General features: G+C 36.7%; 1 protein-coding gene across 2 annotated transcripts in view; it reads right to left on the minus strand.

Moving 5' to 3' along the window:
• The window catches only part of ZFAND3 (zinc finger AN1-type containing 3), a 148,053-nt gene that overhangs the window by 54,832 nt on the left and 71,254 nt on the right, over positions 1-21,967 (minus strand). The gene's annotated exons all lie outside the window — the stretch shown is intronic.

A 21,967-nucleotide genomic window follows, 5' to 3' on the forward strand; every position in this document is an offset into this window, starting at 1 on the left:
GCTTGGTGTCATCTGCAAATTTGCTGAGGGTGCACTCAATCCCTACGTCTAGATCATCTATAAAGATATTGAACAGCACCGGCCCCAGAACTGAGCCCTGGGGAACACCGCTAGTGACCGGCCGCCAGTTGGACTTTGCCCCATTCACCACCACTCTCTGGGCTCGGCCATCCAGCCAGTTTTTAACCCATTGAAGAGTCCACCCATCCAAGCCCCGTGCAGCCAGTTTGTCCAGGAGGATGCTGTGGGAGACAGTGTCGAATGCCTTACTGAAGTCTAGATAGACTACATCCACAGCCCTGCCCTCCTCTACTAAGCGGGTCACTTGGTCATAGAAGGAGACCAGGTTGGTCAAGCAGGACCTGCCTTTCATGAATCCATGTTAGCTGGCCCTGATTGCCCCCAATGCAATCATCAGGGATGAGCTACTGGAACCCAGGCAGACGTCCTACTCAGGCCTCACTAGTTATCAAGAAAGTTTCACCCAAGTGGGGCTCCTGGATATTACTAGTGCAATCAAGAAAGCTTCAAGCACTTGGGATTCTGCACCAGCCACAACCAGGCAGCTGCAGCTATTAGAACTGAAGCCACCACCCCAGAAGATACCCAACTCTTCACACCTCTACTGAGGCCACAGTCCTGACAGAAGGGGAGCTCACAGATGGAGATGTTGTGGGAATATCTATAGATAACCAGTACGGAAAAGAAATTAAAATTTCATATGTTGCCTGCAAATATAAGGTGGCTACAAAGATTGTGTTTTATGTAAGGTTGCATCCAAGGCAGCGCACATAAGTAAAGCTGTGTTGTGTACACGTAGCAGAAATGCGAGCAACTCCATCTTCAGGGAGCAGAGCAAAAATAATGGTTACACTCAATATTATACACCATGAGCAATCTATAAAATGCATTATAAAAGAAGGTGTAGAGTTACAGAACAGCAATAGATACTATAAAATATATTAAAATTCAGCAAGTTAAAAGTTCTCAGCCAGTGTATTTTTTTTTTGCTAGATAGCTGCAAATACTTTACTCAGGCTGCACTAGCTCAGTGTCATCCACAAAAGACATTTACAGAGATGCATAAAACATTTTTACAAAATGCTCTATATAATAACAGTCCTGACAGTCCTTTAATCATAGTATGGTAAGTACTAGTGCTACACTGTGTCTCCCAAAGCTGCAAGTTTAGGAGCATATTGACCAAGGTGGGATGTTGGTTTGGTTTTTTTTTCCCCCTGAAAAACTACTCGCCTTTGCTACCTATTGATAAATTCTACAACTTCAAAGAAAGCATGAAAGGCTGTCAGAAATGGTCATTCAGTGACAGTATTTCCCAGCAAGCTTACTAGTGAAACAGTTCAGAGCTGTCATGCAGCAGCAAAATCCACTGTGCCAGTTAAATGCTCTTTGCCTTCATGAATCCAGGATCTCGTGTTCAAAACTAACTTTTACTCAGCCTGCAAATCAATTAGCTTTCGAAGAAGTCTCAGCCTGCTCAGTTGTGTGGAACTTGAGAACATCTCCCGTCCCCTCTTTTTAACCGTTTTTTCCCTGCAGACAAGAGTACTTGAGGAAAGTGTTGAGACTGCTGATCTCAAGTGCTCGAGACATACTAACCATAACTGGAGTTGTACTACTTACTTACACTACAACAAATTATTAACAGTTCCCTTAGTAATGTGGTGTCAGCAGCAATACAGGACCTATTCAGTAACCAGTTTATACAACAAATTTGACCTAAATTATCAGCAGATTTCTGAAATATTGCTTTATGATTTGTGGTCCAGTATTCACCTGGTACAAATACATATCTAACGACGTACTGGATGAGCTGTATTATAGTTCTTCTGTGTATTGGTGGACAGCATTTAGTTTCTGTTAACAAGGACTCTCATTAACACAAATAACTTGCAGATCACCTTGATCTCCCCCCAAGCACAATAAAAGCTGGCAACAATTACAGGAGAACTGTGCCTGAATAAATCCAGTTAAGCCTTATCTGTTTAACAAATAAAACAAAACAAAAATACACACACAATACAGGCAAGACCCTGGCAAGTTTTGAAGGGGAGGCTTCATTCTGATTAAAATCATAATTCTGTTGACAGAACAATGACCTCTCCTAACAGTCTCAACAAGGAAAAAACAGAACAAGAGTTGGCAAGACATTAATCATTGTTTCCAGAAGTTTCTATGTAACTAGAGATGCATGCAAAACACTCTCATTTAAATTAATTTTTTCCTTAATTTTTACCGAGACTTTCACTATTCTAGCAAAATCCGTGCCAAAATGCACAATGACTGACCAAAAATCCACCAAATCCATGTTGCCCTTTCCTAGAGTTAATGAAATGCAACTTTGGAGCTTTTTACAGAAACTTCAAACTGGTACACAGGTTTAATGGAAACAAACTTTCTCAATTTGTCAGAAAATACGTTTTCTTTTATTCTCAACATCGTTCCCTTTTCTACACTGAGTTCAGGTTTGGCTTTTTTTTCATGGTGGTGTGTTTTTGTTTTTTTTTTTTTTAAAGTGCAAGATATCCCGCGTGTTAGTTACCAGGTGGAGCCAGAACCAGAGAGATGTGAAAATTAGCCATTTCCTGCATGGGGGAATAACAGAAGGAGATCTCTATCAATAAAATGCATGAAATACATCCAATAAACTATTACTGCATGGTAGAGAAGCTGCTAGTAGTAAGCCACAACACTGCCAGTCTTTTAGCTCCAAAGTCCTTTTGCTTTGCTGAGTCCAAGGGTTGCACCCAGCATCTCAACTAGCTGAGAAGGAGCAGAAAATCTCAGGCAGGGCTCTCATCCACTAGATGTTAACAGTTAGGAGTGTTATTTTTGTTTTGTTACTTAGGATTTCTTCGTAAACAAAACAATGACTATGTGCATATATAGACATGATACAAACATTTTGTATTCTATATAAACAATGAATTCAAATAGTTTAGACTAAAAGAAAGGCAAGAAGCCAGATTTGCTTCCAGGCTTCAGAAGACAAGTTCTTTTGCAGGACAATCTTTTGCCCATTTGTATTCATAAAATAACATGGATACTGAAAGCCATTACCTTTACAGCTTCCGATTCTAACCCATAAAACCAGAGGCGTCACACGAAATCATGTCTTCACAGGACTAAAACTCCCTTGTACATTTGTCCAGTTACTGTTACCAGGTTAGGGTGAGCAACCAGAAAGGGCTCGTCTTCCCAGTATGTTCATTTCACCCATTACCTCAAGATCAAACTAGAAAGTATTTAGAACATCCAACCTCTTCCATCACCAAAAATACTCTCGATTCTGTGACACAAAAAATCAAGACAGTCCCAATTCCAGTATTTAGTTTACTTTAGCCATCAATATCCACCAAAATACCTAAGGAAATACTGAGTTCTCAACTTTTGCTTAACTGTAAGGGGTCTGTAACTCAGCAGGGAACAACCCCTCAGCTTCTGGTAAGTAACTTCTGTGATTACAATTAGTTGAAACTTGAGGCAAAGGCAAATACAAGCAATATCAGCATATCATAAAGCATTTTATTCTGAGAAAGACAGACATGTCAAAATGTTACATGAAATGACTTAATACTAAGCCAGAGCTGCTTCTCATTTGCACTCATGCTACGGTATAAGAAATCATAAAATTTATGAAACTCCCAAAGGGTCTTAAACTTAAGCTCTCCTTTTGGCTTATTTTAAGGGTCAAACTTACAAATACTTCCTATTCTCTGGTCTGTAACAGATGTTCTCATTAATAAAAAATGGGTTCATTCAACTGAATTATGGATGTTGCAAGAAGTAACAGCATGCTAAGAGGAGAAAATTAGAGTCCTTAAAGTAATTATTTTTGTTGATAGGCAATATTATACCACTCCTTTATTCTTCAGTCCTACAGCTCCCATAACTTAGTAGTGTGAACTAGCAAAAAAGTTATTTGGAGAATGTTTGCTTCTTACACTGCATTAAATGGGCAATCTGCACATTTTTTATTACCAGAGCATCTTGTTTATTTTTAGAGCATAAATTTATAGAGCATAAATTAATGTTAGTGTCACATCAAATGTCTACTAGTTCATTAGTATCCCAACATACAAAAGAGACTTTTACCTTACTCTAGTCTAATTGGAAAACAGTTCCACGCTTAAAAGAAAATGCATTTTGAAAGTGCTGTATGGGAAGTAACACAAATATTATGACATTGAAACTGCTACAGTGAAATGTTTATTTTAAGTTATTGCATCATTTTATTTTTCTTTCTTCACACGCCTGGAAAAATTGTTAATATATGACCACAGAATAGTACTGGAAATCCTAAAGATTTTATTTATTTATTTATTGAGAACTCCTCACTGGACTTTTCTGGTTCATAGCTTACTGAAGGCATTTCGAGTGTCATTCATATACAACTATATTTTGCATAATAAATTAGTGTGAAATGGATAAAACCTTTCCTTTAAGCAGGTATCTGAACGCAATCTAAAGCTCCAATAATGGACTGGCAATAAAACCCCACGTGGGAGGATACGTTTTTTTTTTTCCCCCCTTTGTAAATAACACACAGACAGAAAAATGCACTACACCGCTTGCAGAATAAATACAGATATCCTGCTTTCAGGGGAATGCACTGTAATATTTGCACAAGCATTTGTTTTAGGAGAAGACAACCAAAGTCATAAAACGGAATCAGAGGTAAGTACTGTACAAAATTATATTTATAAATATGTAAACAATATATAACATATACACATATATAAAAAGATATTTCTTAATACATTCACAATAATAATAGCAACAATAGGTGGATGAATGGAAAATTAGACTGAAGAGTACAAAATAACTATTGCAGTATATTCTTGTATAAGCTATCAGCAGAGCTCATCACTTTCACAGCTAAACACAAAGTACAGGGAGAATTTACAAACCAGCAAAAATATTAGAAAGATGATTTTCTATACAATTGAACTTTATATAGAATTGTGAGCACATGTGGTACAGGAAAGCCATTCAGCTCTTAGGGGTTTTATTCATAAATACAACTTTTTCATTTTTTTCAGTTTCTCTTCCTATCTATGAAGAAAAACTGAAATGAGTTCTTTATGCTCAGTTATCCTTCATGATTGCTATACTTTTTAAAATGGCAACACATTATTAATGAGAGTTTCAAATAATATCATGATTTGCATGTTGCAATTATTGAGCTTCTCATATACATTTCATTTTCTTTTCAAGTAAGCAAAAAAAATATTAGAAAAAGGGCACAATAAAAAAATAAAAAGATGGTTCTTCAAGGGTGGTAAATAGTGAGAACATGGCTACAATTACATGTATTTATCATTCAGGAATTAGGATCAAGTTATATAGTAAGACTGCCATATTTGTAAAATTACTGGGGTGTTTAACATGATCAAGTTTTTGGGGATTTGTTTGTTTTTCAGGAAGTCTGATGACATTGTTTTGAGGTGTTTTTCTCTCAAAAAGAGACACTCCTTGCTTAAGAGTGACATTCCGTAACAGGCCTTCTTTCTTCTGGCTCTACAAAATTATTCTCCCCCAAAGGTACACAGGAAACTCCAGATTTGACTACCAGATCTTGCCTATTATTTAGCAAGACAACCATAGCATTATTACATACGACCTTCAACTTAAGATCCAGGTCACGAATAAATACATATGCAGACGTCTTTTTAAGGAAGAGAAATGCAGCTTTGTATAAAAGTGAGTAGAGGAATCTACAGTAACTGTATTAACGAGGCTTACAACACCTTACATGACCGCCATGAAAAAAATTGCCATTTTTACAGCACGTGATCCCACCATCTCCAAAGTAGTTGCAAAATCCTGAACTGATGAAAAAGGAATTTCATTATCATCTAAAAAAGTATCCTCTGAGAGCACCCCCCCCCACAGAACAAACACTCCTTGCTCTGCCTGATAATAACCATTTGCTTACTGTAGCTATTTCTGTACTGACCAGGAACAAAGTCAGTGAAAACCCCTGTAAATAACATTTTAAAAACCCTTGTGACACATTTCCTATTGTTACGTAAAGTAGCAAGCTTATATTATTTCAACCAAAATTTCATTATTCTATAAAACTCATCAACATAATGAAGAATAAATATTATTGCTTGTCCTTACAGGATCCAAAGTATTGAAGCTATGAAAAGTAAACTACTACTTTAACAATCCACTTTAAATTTCCTGTTACAGAATCCCTCAGGTTCGCTGTTAACATTAATACATTAATTCTTTACAGAGCATGTACGGTGAGAAAGTACTATTACATTGCAAAACCTAAAACCAATGAGGGGCTATCTATATAGCACCTGCATCTGACAGCAGAACTAGGAAATTAAGACAATTTATTACCCAACTAATTGAGACTGTATGAATTCTTGAATCTGTATCAAAGAATATTGGCAATAATCCAATCCAAGGGGGAAAGCACAAACTTTAAACAAACTGTAAACAGTGGAATACAAAGCGACCACTCCTTGATCATGACTGCAAGAAATATTTTATTTTTCAATGATATGTAGAGTGGGAATTCATTAGGAAGAACATCTATCAAAACGGACCACTAGTGAAACAGCAACTGAGTGGGTAGCTTGCCACGGACTCTCACATGCTGCCACTGCAAAAGATGGCAATGACAGTAATTTGACCAACTCTAGCAAGAAACAAGAAAAGAAACTCTGGTACTCAGCAGCCAGGAAAAGTAAGCTGAAACAAGGTTATGGAATTAGTTTATAAATCTAACTGGCTGCAGCTATTTGAAGGATCCATTTGGCACTTAAAGTGAACAATCATTTAACATGATCCGAGGGTAATACAACAGTGTAGATATAACAGAATTAAATACAGGAAAGTTTTTTAAAAAGTACATGGGGAAAACATACAAGCAGCTGTGATCTACAGAATTTATTCTCAAAGACAATTTGGAAAATGTGTAACATGAGCATTTAAAAACAGACAAGACAAAATTCTAGAAAACACTCAAAAGTGTAAGTTTAGAATTGACTAAGAGCAGCACATGACCTACAGAAAACCGCAGCTCCATCACTCCCCTAAACTCTAGAATTCTTTTAGAAATTTTTCTTTATGAAACTAAACAAATTAATAAGAAATGTCCCATTTCAGATTAAATTCATAGAGTGATGATACATCAAAATCTTTGCTCCTGAAGGGGGAGAAATATTAATTTTGATTAGAAGACTGATCCATAAATCAAGCATTTTGCAACACCAGCGAGTCATACGAAGTAAACTAATGAAGTGAACTTCTCAAGGTGCTTTTTTAATAATGAGACATCTTGAAAACAGGACTGTTAACTGATAGAAATAGAATTTAATTACCATTCACATTTATTCTGGACACTTCATTCACCAGGCACATAGGAACTAATATTGTTTTAATAAAAGAAATGTTTCAATTAGCTTTTCTGGTACTGGAGGTATCTTTAAAATGACTTTATCACACCCTTTCCAATACCTAGAGAGACCCCTCCAATTTCAAAATGAACGTCTGTTACTTTTTAATTAATTCCTCCAGTCTAATTTATGTGGTTCCAATTAAAGTGAACGTTTGCCTCATTTTCTGTCAATATTAGTCACATTTATACTTCAAGCACTCCCAAATATTTGACTATACTATTAATCGTCTGGATTTTCACAAGGGACAAAAGGCCTCTACAGTAAATTAAACCTTTCTAGTACTAACCCACAAACTCCTCATCAGTTCCCTCTCCCTCATCTCCAGTTAAGGCACCTTAATAACTACCATTACCGAAACTCTCAAACCATCCCTCCATTACTCATTTATCAGACTCTTTTCCCCAATCTCCTTTGAACAGCTGAGAGGCAGAGCTAAAGACTGTTCTGGAAGAAAAGGGAGAGCAGGCACTCCTATTTCCCAGCCTCACTTCCCCACAGCCAATCCAACCCTTTGAAATGTGTGTCTGTGAGGAAGATTTGGTACTTTATCACTATTTAGCATCAGGGGTGAGCTGCTTCCAGCTCACAGAATCACAGAATCACAGAATCACAGAATCACAGAATCAGCCAGGTTGGAAGAGACCTCAGGGATCTTCCCAACCTTACTGGAATCTGATGTTTCTTGTTGTAAAAATATCTGCCTTTCATATGCAATAGCTAGAGAAAAGTGTGGAGAGGAAACTCCTCAAAGTCTAACAGTCCTCAGCTGCAGAAACTTTGCAGTGGTTGGACTTTATATGAGCAATTTGTGACTGCTATAATCTACAATAATATGAAAAAGACCAGGTCATGTTTTAATCACACAGGTGAGAAAGCTCACTGGAAACTCACCTGACACCTTTGTGCCTTATCTTCAAGCTCCACATTTTACTAACTTCCCAAAGGAGTCCAGGAGCTCAACGGAATAGCTGTAGTCTCCCACTTACTACCCTCTCCATCCTATTTTGTAATCCCACAGAAACACATGAGAACAGAGAACAAACTCTTACCAGATGCAGCTGCTGCAAACCACTGCGTTACATTAAATTCTGACTATGGTAGACTGGCTCAGAAACCCAACCCCAACCTAAGCACCCCTTGCTTATTTTCAGCAAACTTAAAATATACATATTCCGTTTCCAGTCTTTTAGGAACAAAAATACGAATATGAGCAGATATCAAAGAATTGACTACATAAAATAAGCATTGCTTAGGCCTCTCTGTGAGCAACAAAACATGCTGAAGCTTTGAGTTAATAAAAACAATTTTATTATTCCTACTTATTAAAATTGTCTTCTAGAAGAAGATAGAAATGTTGAATTCAAGTCAATGACAAGAGGCATTTTCATTATTAGCCAATTAATCCCAAAGAAAATAGCTGGAGTACATCTCAAAATTTGAAATCAGTATCAAGTGGCTGCAAAATAAGTCATCTAGTGAGTTCATATCTAAAGCTTACGGATTTTTCTTATGTTTTTTTTCTTACAAATGTTGAATATTTCAAGATTTACATGCTTCTCTGGTTTCTTTACATTAAAAGAAGGGTAGAAAAGGAAAATGAATGGAAAAACTACTCTCCTCAAAATGATGCATTCCTGTCCCCCCAGTGGAAAAGACAGATAAATACACTTCTCCTCAATTCACTTATTTTTATATAGCAAATACACGTGAACTTAAAGCATCTCTTGTGATGAAGTGATCCTTCTGCCTGTCTGTGCTGGAGGATCACTGCTGAAACTGGCTAACACACACACTCTTGTCGATGTCTTAACGTGGAAACAAAGAAAAAGTGAAATAAACAAAAAAAAGCATGAGAAGAAAATTATCCTTTTGCTTCTCACATCCATGATTTGTGATTTAATATGATCTGACTTTTTGTGCTATCACTTGCAAGTTACTCGAGATGAGAAAATTAGCCTTCCACCAGTGCTTTTTCCAGAGCTCTGGATTGTAAATGGTTGTTATTGGGCATAATAGATCTGGAATCCCTTAAGTGGGAGTCTTCACTAGCAAAGCATGAATCTAAATCAAAGCAGCGATGTGCCAATCTTGAACAATACATGAATGAAATACTGGTATCGTTGGGATCCTGCACATGGAAATAGATTCTGTGGCCAGTCCTCCATGTTCCAAGTTTTGTTTCTATGAGTTTAACAGTGTCACAGCCACAGAATTAGCACTCCTACTCACGGAAAGGCTCCAGCTGTTTCGCTTTTCATCTAGAGCCTTAGAGAAGATTTACAAGGGTTCATAGGTTCTTCTATTAATGACACAAAAAACCCCAAAAATTATTCTGAGTGTTCAACCTAGGCAGAGGAGCAGGGGGGCGAGAGGGCAGTTTTTGTTATGCTCTGAAAGAACAACCAGAAAAATCGTCCTACAATGCTTACTAAACCAAAAGGAAAACAAGGAAGAAAAAAATGTTATTCTCACACATTCAGCTTACCTGTTACACTTTCCAAAGTGCAAAAGCCATGAAAAGCAAGGAACTAAAATATGCTTTCAAGAAGCGTTTGAAAGCATTCTTTCAAGCATTCTTGGTTATGCCTAAACAGAGCTAGAAATAACAATTGTATGGCCTCTTCAGGGGCTCACATTCTATAGATTGATAGATTGAACACATCCCTGAAAAGCTGATAAGAGAAAATCTCAGAAATTATCTGTTTCTTGGCATTAATAAACTACAAGACAAACAGTTAACAACAACCTTTCTGCTCCAGTTAGGGTGGCTAATTGTGTTTCAAGTACAAGTAATTACAGGCATTACTTTGGAAATAAATGGAGGACCGGCATGATCAATCCAGATCAAACAGCTAAATACGAATAAACTAAAGGATAAATTTTCAGAAAGAGATGAATGATTGCTAGAAGCTATTAGCTTTTTTCTTTCTGCTGTTCTGATTACCTGCTTAAAGCACAAACATCCACAGAGCCTATCCTTACAGCCCAGCAAAAACGGCAAAATGCAACCGAGCCCAGCAGCAAGAGGGGAGGGTAGCAGAAAAATTTGATTAACTGACAAACTCAGAATAAGCTGGGTCAAGCAGCTCAACCGTTCTCCATCATACTCAAAGAGCTAGAGTGGCAGGAAACCCTATATGCAATTCATTTATCTTTAAAAACGTTCTTCTCGTTCTTCAGGAGCAGGCTAAGAGGCATCCCCCACCACGAAGTTTCCAGTGTGGGATGCAGCAGATCAAACCGTACTGCCTACCACCAGAGGGAGGTGTTCCATTACATTGCAGTTGCCAAAGGCTTCCTTCCCTGCACATTGATTTCTATTCTATTTAATCATCACTTGGGAACAAGCTTCCTTCTTTCTGTAAAGACACTTTGAAGAGTCTCTTGTTATGTATATCCACTTTAGACTAATTATTGCTATAGCAAATTTGATTTTCTATTTAACAGAAGCAACTTGGTAACTAATCCATCATTTCCATCTCAAACAATCAACAAAAACCCTGCCCTTTATCCTCCCTTTCTGACCCATAACACAAAGACAACAGAAATGCTCATCTTTCATATGACCAGGGACCACTACAGAATTTTTTCCAAAACAGAAACTACTCCTTTCTTCATTAGGGAGGAAAACCAAAAAGGCGTGAAGTGGCATCACCTTGCCATCTTGCATAAATCAGTTCAGCAAATCATCAAACTTGAAAGACAGATAAATTAAATAGGAAAAAAAGAGAGTTGCAGAAGGAAGACTGATGTCATTTCATCTTTGGTAAATTGTGCTGCACAAATTTGTGGGAATAACCAGTAGTACAGTTTCCTAAAAGACAAGTCAATGTCTAACTGCAAGCGTCTAATTTGTGCACAAGTGTGAGTGGACAGAGGCAGACACCTCTGGAAAAAGATTCAAAGTGCCTACGTGAGGAGAAAAACTACTGCAATATAAAGTGCCTAAATCACTCTCTTTAAATACTTGCTCTTGCCTCTATTGACTGCAGTGGGCAACTCAGTTATGCATGGATTAAAAAAAAAAAATTATCCCACAAGCCAGTCATCTTGCTTTACAACGGTTCCACCTATTCTGCACAAGTAAGGAATAAAAATAAACCCCTAGCGTTTGAAAAAAAAGTTATATGCTTCCTACAGAGCTGAACAGCTAATACCTGCAAGACTCAAACCAACAGCAAATAGAACTACAGCTGAAAGAGAGCATTAGGTGTTCCTGTGTGTGTCACTTCAAATAGACAGTACACCAACTCCAGTCTTCAGGAAAGCACACCTGTCACCCATTCCATTGGCTATTTCTAATTAAAGTCTTCAATATATGAACCTTAGATGGTGGCTTTTATCAGGAGACTCTCCAATGTTAAATCTGATCTTGCTGGAGAAGTAGAAATATATATAATAAAAAAAGGGGGAGTAAAGTTTTCCCTATTAAATGGGTTTTGCTTGGAAACAGTGACAGTAAATCTAACAGGTAGTACTCTGTGGCTGATGAAACTTCCACTGTTCTTCCTCATCTAAAATGCTGTAAGGTAACATTTTAATGCTGCCTAATTTTCTGTACATTAAAACATCTCAGGCAAACAATTTCAGAAGTTGTTCTTCTGAAGGATGGATTTTATTCTCATAATCATATAGTAGGACCACAGTGACTGATATGACACCAGATACATTTTTATGCCTATATAAAAAATAAACTTCAGTAAAAGAATATATTTAGTGCAGGTCAAAATGGAAGAAAAAGGAAATTTTTTTCTATACGGGAAAGAACACTAGAACCATTACTTTTATTCATACTATGGGCTTGGATTATGTCTACTTCCACACAAAGACATTTTATACGTTTAAATAAAAAATGGGATGCACTAGATATTCAAAAAGTCAACTTTAGGGAATATTTCTCTTTCTCTTACTTGTCCAAGGTTTCTGTAAGCATTAATACATTAAGATTCCCAGCAAATAATAGCAGCAGCTCAACTGAAAACAGGAGTAAAACGAAGGAATTTCAGGTGATTACACCGATCCATAGGCTAATGTTTGAGGTTTTTTCCCTAGAACTAAATTCCAGTTTGGTGCACGTTTTCTCCAAGTTTTTAACGAAGAAATTAGTTTGTAGACTCGCATGCTAACTGCACCGATACTCCACAGGAACTCAAAAAAATTTTAATCTTAAATCTTGTTTTATAAAGGCAAGTCTTCTGCAAGTCTCCTGCGCCTGATTTCACAAAGACCCAAGAGCATTCCTGGTTTTGCCCTATCTTCTTCTTGCCAAATTCAGCAATGACTAAGAACACATTAGCACTACACTCCGATATGAAACCCATGTATTCAATATCACCAGCATACTCCCGTGCTAATTAATTTGTGACCTCAGCAACACACTTGGGGACTTCAATCTACAATCTCCTCCAGCTCCCAGTTCAGAACATAATTCAATCTTCACTGCAATACTGGTCTGCCTTCCTGCTTATTCCTTCATTTCCAAGTTCCCTAGGCTATGTTAGGATGTGTCAGCGGCATCCGAGATAAACAGTGTGGTTACAGAAGCTCAACTTTCAATTACAAGATTTCACTGCCTCATATTTAATTTTAGGAAGAACACTCATTTTTATATTTTGCAGACACATTAGCAGCTGTGCTACTTCTGCTTCGCCTAGTCTGTCCTGAGTTGAATTCTGCTTTATTGAATCACCACCAAACCTAGTCCTGGTTGTCATGCTGCATGAAATAGCAGATTTAAATTTGCATATTTAAAAGAATTTCTGAAAAGTAAAGACAAATAAATCAGTGCCTCAAAAGAGACCAAGGTGGCAGAGGTCACAGATTAAATCCAAGCTTCTATAGTACGTTCAACTGTAATATTTCAAGCTGCTTTATATTGAACTGTACACCATTTAGACTGAAAAATGCCCCGTATTACTTGTCTGCAGCTAAAGTTTGTGTTTATTGTTGAGTGATCTTTTCAGTGTTTACAAATACGCTTTGAATGCTGTTAGCTACTTTTTCACAATCATTTTGTAAGGGTATCCAACTGCCTTTAGAGATAGGGAAAAGCTGTGTATGAAAAAAATTAAGCTACTTGCCCAATTTCATGCTGGAGATGCACAACAAAGTCAGGAAGCCTACATTCATTTTAAATTTGGAAAGGGGTTGGTTTTTTTTTTTTTGAGTATTTTTAGAAGTTTTGAGAACAGTTTGCCCTGTTTTCTTATAGTCTGGCACCCTTGGCTACTACTGGTGACAAGTGGCTAGTCATAGCTTTGGCTGGCCCTGTTCATTCAATTTCATGGATTATTTAGAAATTGTTCACTTGTGCACAGGAACAGTTTGAAGAGAGCAAGCAACACTGTAGAGAATGGAGCTAAGGAAAGCAAACAGAAATCAGCAAAGAAAGAATAGGGTTAGGAGTATACTGTGCAAAGAACTCAATGCCACAAATCAATTAATACAAATATGCTGCTATTAGACATTTTGCTTGTAAATTGTAAGGTTTGCCATTTATATCTTGCTTAATCATACTGACCCTTCTAGACAAACAAAACCTGGTTTTAAAACTATCTCTGAAAAAGAGTTTGCCCAATCCTCCTGAAAAAAACCAGCACTTATAAAGTCCTTATAGACATCACACAATACCCAAGTAGCTTGCTATTTTGCAAACAGTAAAGTGACTAGCGTAATTTCAAATAAAGTAATGCCACAGCTGACATCAAGAGCTTTTCAGTCCCTGACTTTTGCTCTCCTTTTCCAGAGGACCCTGAAGTAGATCATCATGATATGTGGTAAAACCACCACTTTCTGGTTCTAGAGCTTCTTTCTATTATTGTTGCTCATCAAACCTGAAATCTCTTCCCTTCTCCATGCTCCCTCAAAAAAGTAATTTTAGAAACATGAAACTTCTGTTCTCTGGTCAATTTAAAGATGATTTACACAGTTTGTATTTCCCATCAAACGTGCTTTACAAGAAAACTGCACAATGATATTGATTTACAATACCATGACAGTAACTGCATCAGTCTGTAAATCTGCAGCAGTCCTTCATGTTAAAGTCACGGCATTACTCTTAAGAATTTTCAGAGTAGTTTTCACATTCAAATTAAGTAGCAGAAAAGTAATTATTTTTTTAAAGAGCATTACAGTCACAAAGACAGTGCTAGGAACAGGCTTGTCTGTCAAATTCATTGCAATGCTAGATTCTCAAGCTTTCTGTTTAATTCATGCTAAAGATTGAAGCAGGCATTGGTCAGTGGAGAGTGGTAATTATACACGCCCATGAATGATATGTCATCAGCTTCTAGATTCAAGCTCGTGTTTGTGATTTTCTGCATTACCTTCCTGCCAGACTTCTTTCAGTGCTGTAAAAGGTATTTTATCTTAACGATACATGTCTTCTTCTCATCAGTTATTTTTAGAGAGCCACTATCAGATCTTACATTGCTGGACACTTCCTGCAACTATCTTTTTTCTCCTTTTTAATAACATCCCCAAGCAAATGGTGTCTTAAAGATATTCTACAAAAAGGAAGTTAAGACTATTGTTGGTCATATTTGTATTGTCTTCTCACTTGAGCATAATTCTACTTTCTTTTTCTTTATTAATTCTCTTACTTCTGCTGTCAAGGACAAGGAAAAAACAAGGCTAGAAGCAAGCAAGAGCGACTTTATTCTTAACATTCTGTGGTAGCAAAACGTGCTAACACTAGGCAAAGGCAAAGCAGTCCCAAAGCACCTGAACCCTGTCAAATGCAGAGCATGCTGACAGGATCACGTTTAGGAAGATCTGGAAGTTCAGTAAAGGTACAGAGCTATCCCTCTGTTATTCTGAAGTCATTTTCCTAGTTTCTTTAAGGAAACAAATCTTAGCCTGCAATTCTGATGCTGAGAAAGTAGTTTCTATTATCTTCATTACCTGTTCAATGACAGCAGACTGAACAGCTTTCATCATATCTCATGTGGTGAAGAAGAGAAAGCTGTAGCTTTCCACCTGGATTCCTGATTAGCACTAAAATATCTTCAAAAACATCTGCTTTTAAAAATAGAAGCTGGAAGCACAGCTCTCTGCATTAATACAAAATGACTGTCTGATTGAAGTTCAAATGAAACTGATCCAAAACGGCCAACTTTGCAGATTTTTGTCTTACTGACAAAGTTACAAATTCTTTTTACATCACAATTTTTTACAAGGGAAGAATAATTGTCTATAGCAGGTTATGTCATGGACCTATCACTGATGCCTGGAAGTTCCTCCAAGATCCTGTGCTCAGCACCTACACTCGATCAGTTTTCCAGCAGGAGTCGGAAGTAGGAAGTGAACAACTGGGAATATCTGCAATTTTTAAACAGAGACCTTTTGTTTAGGCAAAAGACAACATATATTCTGTATGCAGCTGCAAACAACAGATTTTAGGAAAAACTATCTAAGCTAAAGAACTAGAAGTCACATCAGAAAAATAAAGAACACTAGAATATATATGTATCCACTTAAGAATAGTCACTATTTCATGAAAATGTCCAGAGTATGTACCAATACTTTATGCAGTTTCTTTAAAAAAACCCCACCAGATTACTCCATAATTCAATTATTCATCTATTAGAAATCTGTAGATGCAAATGGAAGCAGCCATATGACAGCAACTTCAAGTATTTTTTCCAACTAAAACTGTAAGTGCAACCTAAATATTACATTTATTTAAAATGCCATTCAGCAACTAAATATAATGAGAGCAGAGAGAATAAACAAAGAGTAATTAGCTATACCAAGAGAAAAAAGATGCTCTTGAAGTATCATGCACCTGAAAGCAATTTTATCAGAAAATGAAAATCAGAATGGGCCTCACAATGAGATGCTGCAATAACAGCATGCAATTTACATACTGCTTTTATTTTTAAAATAATCATTTGTCATCTTTAAGAAAGCACTAAATAGTCCTAGGTTTAATTAAGATCCAAAATTATTAGAGAAGTCTATATATACACCAAGCACTCACTAAACTACCCAAAAGAAGCCATTTAGTTTGGTTAGTTCACTTTAAAGCAAAATGCATCAATAAATCTCACTTAAATTTAATGAAGTTTATGCATATCTGCTGCTATCCTAAAAATGATTTGGCAAGCAAGATTTTTGTGAGGAAATCCAGTAGGTCCATTCTCATCTTTGTCGTCCCTCCAGAGTCTTTGAGCAGGCTGGGACATGTCTCGTCTAAACTCTACCATAGTCGTCCTTTTCAAAATGTAAATGGTGCATGACAGCAGAACTATTTAATTCACCCATTTAATCCTCTTAATACTTTTAACTATGCCAGAATTTGGTCACAATGAAGAAACCTTTTCTCTTGTGGCACAGTATTACCTTTATCTACTGTATTTCAGTATCTATTTTCCATGCTCATTTACCCTAATTAGGGCTTTACTGAGCAAGAAGGTAACAATTATCAGGGTCTCTAGCCAGTATAACATTGCTTCTTCTAATCAACATGTTGTAAAAAGACAGGGGGAAAAAAAAAACCAACACAAAAAACCCTCAAAACCAAAAAACATCGTTATTTAACCCAGTACCATGACAGGCAGTTATTATCAGAGACTGTGACACACAGTATACTGTTAAACCATATTCTTAGTAAATACATGAGCTAGAATTACAAGAGATGCTACTCTGCCCTTTTTAAAAGCCAAGTCCATACTCAAATGCAAAACTTGAATTTTCTCACAGAAGTGAAAAGAAGTCAGAACAAGAAGTACAAAAGAGTGGCAACTTACATGTGGCTTCAGAAACTTCAACTGCTTGAATTGTTTTTGCTGACTTCATGACATCTTACTTTTACTCATTAAGAACCTTTCCCCTCCGGTATCCATACTGGTTGTATAGTCTCCACCAAGAAGAGGAGTCTTTTGTATAAATATTGATGTCTTACACCTACAAAGGCAGCCAGCTGTGAAGAACGTTTTTTGTTCAAAACTTTATTTTGATTTTCTGTGGCTCCACCCCCTATTTCATAAATTGAGTTAGGATTCCACTCGGATTTTAATCTTTTGTATGTTCATTGATATTTTATATACTTAACTATAAGGATTAAAAAAATATGCTTTCAAAGTATTTCCATATACAAAAACTGCGCTTTAGGAGATATTGTGTGGCAAAGAACACTGCAATGACACTTTCAGGTGTTGAGGAAAAACATGTCTCCAAAGTAAATTTTATTTTTTTCCCCTTTACTGCACCAGACTCAAAAGAAAGAAGTAACTTCTTGGTTGCCACTCACTGTTTCACAACTTGCGCTGTTCACTTGCAGATTTCTGGAATTTGAGAGCAACTTAACTATGCAGAACATCTTCTGACATTTACATTCAACATAGCCATAACATGTTCACACCACTTGGTGAGTTATGGTCTGATGAAAAAGGAAGAAAGGGAAAGAAAAGCAATTTGGAAAACACGCAAGTATTGTGATTATACTGATAAAAACCTCAGAACTGACAAGTTACTAAACGTGTCTGACATTTGGAGTCAATACTCTGCTTTAAGATCTGACCATCAGCTTCCAAGTTACAATCAGTAAATATATGGATCTGTGTCAGACATCAGTTTATCAGTTTATCAGATTTCAGTTACAAGTGCCTAAACAAAGACAGGTTTAACTCTAACTAGTACCTTTCAACTTTGCAACAAGTCCTTGTACTTGTGAAGTATCTTGTTTCTCTGTGCTAGAGTCTCAAAGAGCTTTGATTATCATATTTGTAATTTGATGGTTTGCTATTTACACATAAGTGCTAGAAAGTCTTAACCCCTCTTGCTTAAAGCTTCCAGAGTTCAAAATCTTCCTCAAGCCCCAGTGACATTCTGAACACATGATGTGATCTCCACATAGCTGCATATATATATATATATATATGTGTGTGTATATATATATCTCTCTCTATATATATATCTCAGCCTTCAGTGTACAGGGCCAGGAGTACAGGTTTGGAATATAGGAAAATATCAAAACTATTTTTTCCTGTTTGTTGAGATGGTATACTGATCAGTGCAAGGACCACTCTATTTTAGCTTACATGGTACTCAGACCTGAATTTCTATCTCAGGTATTTAAATGGCACTGATTCCTCATAATACACATTTTACAAATGAGACATAAGTAGAAAGATTAAATAATTTTGTTCAGAGTAGTAAAGTCATTTGTGGGAAATTCCAAACTAATCCCACATCTCGGATCCTTTTCTTTTCCTGCTTGTATTTCTTTCTTCTACTATATTGAGTTTAACATCACTTTATAGACTTAGGTGCCTAGATAATACCCTAATTAGTGAGTGCACATATCTATATATCTATCTATATATCTCCACATTAAAAGTAAAAAAATATCAGACACCCTAAACGACTACAAACCTGTGCGTCCTACCATCTTTAATGTAAAGAAGTCTAAAAGTCACTTTTGAAAATGTGACTTTTCTATTCCTAATGGACAATTTGATTGCATTTAAGAGGGCTCTGCTTGCACCTCCAAGGGACTTCATCAATGGGAAATAACAGTTACTATGGCTGTCATTTTCTACTGGCTAGAAGACTTTTTCCCATCTCAGTGGAAAACAGTCCTGGTTTTGATTGTGTGTACATTTTCTATGCATACACTGAAACACAGATGTGGATACACACAGGCACATCTGCTCAAAAAGCGGAGGGTGTTGTGGGATTAAATCAGTCTTTATTCTTCATATAGCTGCCAAAAATTGTTGGGATCATATTCAAAATGCCCAGTTTTAAAGGCATTCTGCGAGAGATGGCACTGACATTGCAGCTGACAGATCTCTGGAGTAACAGAATACGTTTTTATAATAAAAATCAGACAGGTGAAATGGAGGAGGCAAAATGTTCACCAAAATCTGCAATGAACTCCCTCAGGAACAATGAACCACTACCAGCTCACTTCATTCCGCTATGTAAACGAAGTGTGGTTTTTTTATCCCTTCTAAGGTGTAACATACATATACACCCTTTCACCTGCCCAGTCCCATCCCTTCCCCAAAACCTTTCAAACAAAAACCACTTACATTGCCTGCACATGATTTTACCCCAGGCAAAAGGATAAGTGAATCGTCAGCATGAAAATATCATACTTGTTCAGCATTGTTGGAAAATGCTCAAAATACAGAGTGATACGTGATAAAGAAGCCTGTATAAAATAAAATGTCATACAAATGTGCCTTAGAGCTGATTTAATTCTAACTAATGCTGGACAAGATGGAGTAGTAGGCACCTCAAAGATTTTGAGAAGCAATATAAGCCATGAAAATTAAGTGCAATATCAGTTTACAGGAAAATTGAAAACAGAAAATGGGAAAGTTGAAAGTTAGCGTTTTTAAAGGGTTTTTTTTGGTGTTTTTTGGTTGGGTTTTTGTTTGGCTTTTTAAATTATGTGGGAGTAGAGCACAACTGAATTTTTAAGCATGTCCAACAAAATGTAGAAACTTGAGTGGATCTTTTTTGCTATTATCAAAATCTGAGTACATAACATTCATAAGATTCATTTGTCAAAACTGGTGCATGCAGCAAAACATTTTTCTTCATTACCTCTCATATTTCACCCATTAAACTGTGAGCTTCCTCAGAGACTAGAAACAAATCACCAGCCATGTTTAATGGGCAAAAGTACCAAGAATAATTATGAAAAACTACAGAAAACCCAAGAGACAGTTTTTATTTTCTGTTAAGAGAGCAAGTCCCACTAAAATGAGAGGAGTAGATGGAAAAAGGAGACACCAGATTTTTTTTTTTTTTTACGAGCAATTATATGTTTAAAACGTAGGGTTGTTTTTTTCTTTTTCTCTGTGAAAGTGACAATGACTCTGGAAATTAAATGCATCTTACAACATAATGAGGGCAACTGCGTTAATTTTCATCAAAACTTTTTATGGGCAACAATGCAATGATTACTAAAGAGCAGAAAGGAACTCAAAATATTTAAGTCAGATGATGAACATGGTTTTATACTGGTATCTTCAAGAAGCCTAAAACGATTAAGAATAGAACATGCCTGGTGACAAAGCTGATTTTAGTCCTACACCATGATTAGGTTTATGTATCTGTATTTGTACGCAGCATAGAGATGCTGGGTAGAAAGAAATACTGCATAGGCATAAAACACAGAACACACAAATTACTATGAGAGAAGGTATTAAAGATCTTAATAATCTTTAAAAATTGATTTTTTTCACCAATATGCTGTGACCAGTTGAAGTAGAAAGCTTACCCCAAGCAGCTTTGGCAGCAGAGGTAAGTATCTGGTAATTCAATACTACCCTTATCTGGCTGCTTGAAAAGTAACACTGCACAGCCCGCAAAAGACCAATTCGATGATACTCGGCAATGAGTATATAGAACACAGATTCTGAAGAGAACATCACTGGGTGAAAAATTCATGGTCCTGCACAATGTGAGAAGACAGAAAAAGTGGAGTGAATAGACGAATGAATAGAAGAATATTTATTGCAGTAATTTTTAGAAGGCTGCATTGTCCAGAGTAGAAGATACCACATATTTGTATCAAGGCATCTAGGAGCTATGCTGCTCTCCAACACTGACTTTCTCGGTGATGTTGCACAAGTCACTTCAGCTGAGTCTCTTTTCACATTTTCCATATGCTGATCTTGTCAAACTAGCTTGCAATCTCATCAGCAAAATGATTTGCTCTCAGAATTCACCTACAAAAGATGCTCAGGAAAGTTAACTCAAATTAAAATGAATTAGAAGTCTGAAGTCACTGAGCATAAGGCTAAGTATAGTAAAGCCTCCCATAAATTTCTCAGAGATACCAAATCTTTCGATTCAACTTCACACCTCCTGTCAATACACTTAAGTTTTCCCATGTCTTGTGTTGGCCTTCTATGCATGTTCACCAGCAGATCTCCACACTGAATGGTTTAATACAAGCCTGGATGTACAAAGTTACTACTTTGTTACTTAAATATTTATTATTGCTTTTACTGCTTCAAGTAGCACTACAGAAATTTTCATTCAAAAAAAGCTTCTCTGTCTTAAGAACTAGACTCAGAATTTCATATTATGCAAAAATACACCATATTAATATGCAGCGAACTACCTGCAGCCCACCAAATTAACTAGCACTCCTCCATTTCAGTGCGCCTCTTGGAAAGCCTTACACCAATAACCCTACTATATACTTGACTTTGATGGACGAATCATTAATCTTCCCCACACTGCTGATCTCAGCTAGGATAATGTTTGATCTAATCCTAACAGATTTTCATTTCAGAAGCAATTTTAAATCTGAGCATGGGATTATATACAGTGAGTCTCATCCAAGAATCTGCCAACATGCACTTGTTTAGATTTGCGGTATTTTCTTATGGGGGTGGGTGCTCAAGCAGAAAACGTTAGTTGAAAAAAAGAAAACTTTAAAAGAATGACACTTCTTTCCTGCTAATCATATTGATATGACTATATATGAAATCTGACTTAACTGCTTATGGCATTTCTATTTAACTTTAGAAATTTCAAGGCAAGCTCTGTGTTCTCTT

Source organism: Nyctibius grandis, chromosome 1 (genome assembly GCF_013368605.1).
Source record: "Nyctibius grandis isolate bNycGra1 chromosome 1, bNycGra1.pri, whole genome shotgun sequence".
Lineage (NCBI taxonomy): Eukaryota > Metazoa > Chordata > Aves > Nyctibiiformes > Nyctibiidae > Nyctibius > Nyctibius grandis.